Below are 5392 nucleotides of genomic sequence, written 5' to 3'. Positions count from 1 at the left end.
ATGCTGTCCCTGCAGGGTGGGGGTAATGAGTGAGTTCTGCTTGTTAGTTCCCACAAGAGCTGATTGTTTAAAAGACCCTGGCACTTTCTCTCTCTCTCTCTCTCTCTCTCTCTCTTGCTTCTTCTCACCATGTGATCTGCTTATACCTATTGGCTGCCTGCCACTTTCCACCATAAATAGAAGCAGTGTCATATCCCATAGGTTGAGGGCTCCGTCCCCAAGACTGCCCCCAATTCAGTCACCATTAGGAAGTCCAGGCCTCTGGAACTTCTGATCTACTGGCTTCAAGTTGGGGTTCCCACAATCTCCTCTTTGGGGTTGATTAATTTGCTAAAGTGATTCACAGAACTCAGGGAAACAATTAAACTACATTTACTAGTTTATTACAAAGAATATTACGAAAGTTACATAAGAAGAGATGAAGAGGGTGAAGTATAGGAGAAGGGGCACAGAGTTTCCATGACCTCTCTGGGTGCTACCCGCCAGGCACCTCCACATATTCAGCTATGGAAGCTCTCTAAACCCTATCATATGGAAGCTCTGTGAACCCTGTCCTTATGGGTTTTTGTGAAGGCTTCTATCATGTGGAAGCTCTCTGAGTCCTGTCCTTATGGGTTTTTGTGAAGGCTTCATTACATAGGCATAATTGACTAAATCATTGGCCATTGGTAATTAACTTAACCTTCAGGCCCCCCCCCTTCCCTGGAGGTTGAGGAGTGGGCTGAAATATAACATGTATATATAATTATGGGATATAGAAATTACTTTTGCCCTTTTGCTCTTATAAAACAGGATTTGGCAATTTGTTGATTGCAAGGAAAAGCTTAAAAATGAGGATGAAAATCCAATTTGAAATGTCTCTCAACTCCTACACATGTTCTTATACTTTACTCTCAACCTCCAGATTCTGGAAAATGTTTATGTATAACCTACCAACTATCTCAATAAAAATATCCCAGGTTGTCATAGTGAAATAGTTCTTTCCCCTGCAGAATCTTGTAGTCTGGCTCAGAAGTTTTCTCATTCTTTATGATTGTGGTATCCTTCCTTTCTTTTGTTCATACTGTTTCTTATTTTTCTAGCCTAATATTACATCTGGGCTTGCTAAAGTGGTAGCAAATTAAAGATTTAATTTGAAACAGAGCACATTTAATTAATGGGCTTTGATAGTCAGTAAATCAGTTGTCTAAAGAGGTGATGGAGTCCTCCATGAGTAAGTATTCTACAGTGGTCCTTGATGAAAATATTATAGCACTCAGTCCTTGCTAGAATTTCTAATTTCTTTCCCTAACCTATGTGGACTAAATTAAGAGTTCTTGATGTCCAGATTTTTAAAACAGAAGTACAATTATAGGAATTTGGTAGTTGGGATAAAAAAATTCACATTAGCCTTTCTCTTCCCTCCACTCCTAAACGCTTCCTTATTCTCATCTCTCTGTCCCAGAATGGGGCTTTACAGATTTGTGAGTCCCTATAATATGGAGACTTGTGGATGTTGTGGAACTGAGCTCATCTCCATCCTGGTCTGTTTTAGGGCTCCTAGAGTTATCTTTCCAGGAAGGTATTAACAAGTAGGAGCTGATCTCAGCAGGGGTTCCTTAGACACAGAAGAGAATGGAAAGATTGAGTGATGGAAGGTCAGAGGAGAACATGAGAAAGCTGTATGGAAGAAAGAGCAAAGATGCTTTCTGTGGTAGTCTGCAAATAAAGAACAAATAAATGGCTCTTTGGTGGTGCCTTTATCATGTGTTTTGACTCTGCCCATACCAAACCTAGAAATTTATCTTGGAGTAGTGTGTGTGCTTCATGATGGCTAACATCAAGGTGTCTGTATCTTTTTAATCCCTTTAATGATCTTTTGTTCATTGATATCTAAACCTGTGGTCTGTTGTGGCCTAATGCAGAAGCTAATTCCAAAACAATGGTTTCCAATAATTTCATTTAGCAAGATTCCCCTTTTTGGTCAGGCTCTCACCTAGGTGACAGTGTGGCCAAAACTTGGGTCATTAGTGCTCCTGTCAGTTACCATCAATCTGGGTTTTCAGTCTTAACACAACATTCATAGGTTACAGTGTCCTCATGATAATTCATTCCTTTGAGTTTTTGTCATTATAGCTGAAGAGAGACCAATCGATGGGCTGCATGCAAACATTTAAAAGTTTTGAGAGAGTACAGTTGATGGATTTGGATGTGACCGGTGCCATTGTGCACACAATGAGCACAGGATGGCTGCCAGCCTCGTCTTCCACTCCAGCACCCAGCCCCTCCCTGCTTCCCTTTAGGAGGAGCCTCCTGACTTAAACAGAAACTCCTTTTGCTTCTGCAAGGATGCAGTTCTCCACCCTGATCCACATTAGCATAATGACCCTCCTTGATGGTATCAGCCAGGCCTTGGCGCACTATATAAGCTCTACCACCCCCACACCTGGTGCTGTCCCTCATTTTTAGGGCAGGCCCAGGCTCCTGCCACTTTGAGCACAGCCCAGCAGATTTTCTTCCTTTAATAAAGCTTGAATGGTACCCGGCATCTCGGCTCACTTTCTTTCAACAGTGTACTAGGGAGACTACTATTATGACTATCAGAAGGATATTACCAAGAGTTTGGAGTATACTCCTTAGCCAGGGTTCCTAATGAATCAAAGCAACTAAAATTGATTATATCAAAGAATGAGCCAGATGAGGAGTCTACCCATTTTAACTAAGGAGCCTGTTCATTAATTTTTTCAACTGAGTCTCTGCAATACCCATTGTATTTATACATGTGCAACATGAAGTGTCAGAAACCGCACACAATCTTCCCTGTTCAGATAGTAGGTAAACTAGTATCCTATGACTAGTTAAATTAAAACTAGTGAGAACAAGGTGGTAAGAAGTTGAGCTCTATAAAAGGGATCACTAGTACAATTTGAACAAACAGTTGCATTGAGGGATGTTGCTTAATTTAGCTATTGGTTTGGACTAAAGGATGTCTTAGGTCATGTAAAGATTTGGGTTTAACATGACAGATCCAACACTCTGTCAAGTTACCTACAGAAGCTACTAGTTGTGAAATTCTAATTGCAGCATTATCCTGCCAAGTGAAAGAGGTAGACATACAAAAGGAAAAATTAAGAGTGGTAAAAGTCTCATTATCATGGGGAGTCTTATTCTGATATCTTGGGAAACGTTATTCACAGCATGAAGTAAGTCATCAACTTCTCATCCTGGTTTGCAATTTGAATGATTCTGGTTATAACTTCAGGTGTTCTGGTGAACTCTGTGCGGCCCACACATCAGGCATGAGGGCTGTACCCTGAAATTTATATCAAATTATCCAGCTCCAGCTTATAGGGCTTTAGGGACATAGCAGTTTTTTGTTCTTAGTAGTTTCATGGGAGAAAATTGAATTGGACGAACCTAGAAGAATTTGGGATCCAGTCCAGTCTACAGGTTGATGATTAAAAACTCAAAAACAGGCATAGTGCCAGTATGGATCTGGCCATCACATCTTGGGCATGAGTGGTGACAATTAGCTTTGTACTTCATGAATATTCATAACCAATAAAAAAACCTCAAAAACAATGAACAGAGCTGTAATCTAATAACAGGTGTACTATAGTTCTGCTGAAACATGATTTTTTTCTCTCTATAGTCACTTTCATTTCTACCAAAAATATTCAGAGTAAGACTAATTCCTTTGCAAAATAAATTTAGTCTCATCAGACTTGGCCTGATTATTTACATAAGTGCAACAAGAACAGTGATGACACATAGGCTCTTTTTAAGTTTGCTTTGCTGGAACTTCTGACAAATTCAGTGCAGTACCTACAGATTTGGGTGAACTCCACCTTTCTCCAAAATATCTTGAGCTTCCTAAGCCTGCCAGGAAGTGACATGTTAAGCCAGGGACACTTGAAACTAGGCATTCCATGTACATTATCAAATATGAGATCCCAGTCAAAGCCTTGGTAGTATAACCAATGTTTACAATTGTATCTTGTGATAAAGAAAGCAGATTCTTATTGTACTTATGCAAATACTATATTACCATAAAAATAAGAATGCTCCTGAATAGTTTCCCAATTCTGGGGGAATCAGGTAGAGAGAAAAAGTAAATATTTCAATTTTTGTTTACAAAAATATACTCTACCAAAGTGCTATAAGCTATAGATAGCTTAAAACATTTTTTTTTCTTAAATCTGGAAAATGAAACCAGCTTTCTCTTTCAAATAAAAAACAACCAGCAAAATTTTGAAATAAAAAAGGCTTAAAACCTCATAATTCTTCTTTATCAGTTCATTCAGTCTCATGTAATTAATTCTTGTTTTCCCTGTTCTTAGTTAGCAGTTTTATGAACCCATCGTTTCATTAGAGTTCTAGAAATTTTTACCTAGTTCAATGGTGTGATCATAAAGTTATTTGAGACCACTACTTGTCAGAGTCCTTTCCCTGAATCTCCTTGAAGATGCAACACTTCAGGATTATGGCTGGTGCAAAAACAAACAAACAAACAATAACAACAAACAAAATGAAACATCTTTCAGAAAAGCATCAGAATAAATAAACTGTGGATAATACTTAAAATGGCCATGGTTAAAGGTCTGTTGTGAGTTCATTATGATAATAATGCAACTCACAAGGAAATTTGGTTATTTCTGTAGCATACAACATTTTAACATAATAACTGGAATTATGAATGATAACATTAGATTTGTAGAAATCTCATACAATTTTTGGAACACTCATATGAATGACATACCCATAAATATAACTTAAAGAAAGTTTAGCATTGCTTATTATTTGACAATGCTTCCCATATAATTTAACATGTCAAATAAGCCTGATTAGTCTAATCCTTCTGTTTAACAAGGTGAGAGACACATCCTTTGATGCTTTCCAGGAGCCCAATTGTAAATCCTGCAGTTAAGTTGAGTTCAAAAAGACTTAATTTAGGATTTGATTTTGGGAAGTTTAAAAAAAATGTCAAGGGCCGGCCCGGTGGCACACTGGATAAGTGCGCCGCTTGGGAAGCGCGGCGGTGCTCCCGCCCGAGGGTTCGGATCCCACATACAGACCGGTTCCCGCTCACTGGCTGAGCGAGGTGTGGGAGCAACACCGAGGGTTGCAATCCCGTTGCCAGTCCCCGGTCCGGTACGGGGGCAACACTGAGGGTTGCGATCCGTTGCCGGACACGGAAAAAGACAAAAGACAAAAAAAAAAAAATGTCAAAAGGTTTAAAACATTTTATTAAACATAATTTTGTTTTCCTTTAATCAAAGTGTCAATAAAATACTTTAAAGGCAAATATGGAAAATTGCATAGTTTTGAACAAAAACTTAGGTCTTTTAATATTATGAAAACTGACTTTTTAAAAGTAATTAAAGACCTAATAAAAGATAGCACAAAGCACAAG

This window comes from Galeopterus variegatus, unplaced genomic scaffold (genome assembly GCF_000696425.1).
Source record: "Galeopterus variegatus unplaced genomic scaffold, G_variegatus-3.0.2 Scaffold8112, whole genome shotgun sequence".
NCBI classification, from domain to species: Eukaryota; Metazoa; Chordata; class Mammalia; order Dermoptera; family Cynocephalidae; genus Galeopterus; species Galeopterus variegatus.
This window is presented reverse-complemented; position numbering follows the sequence as displayed.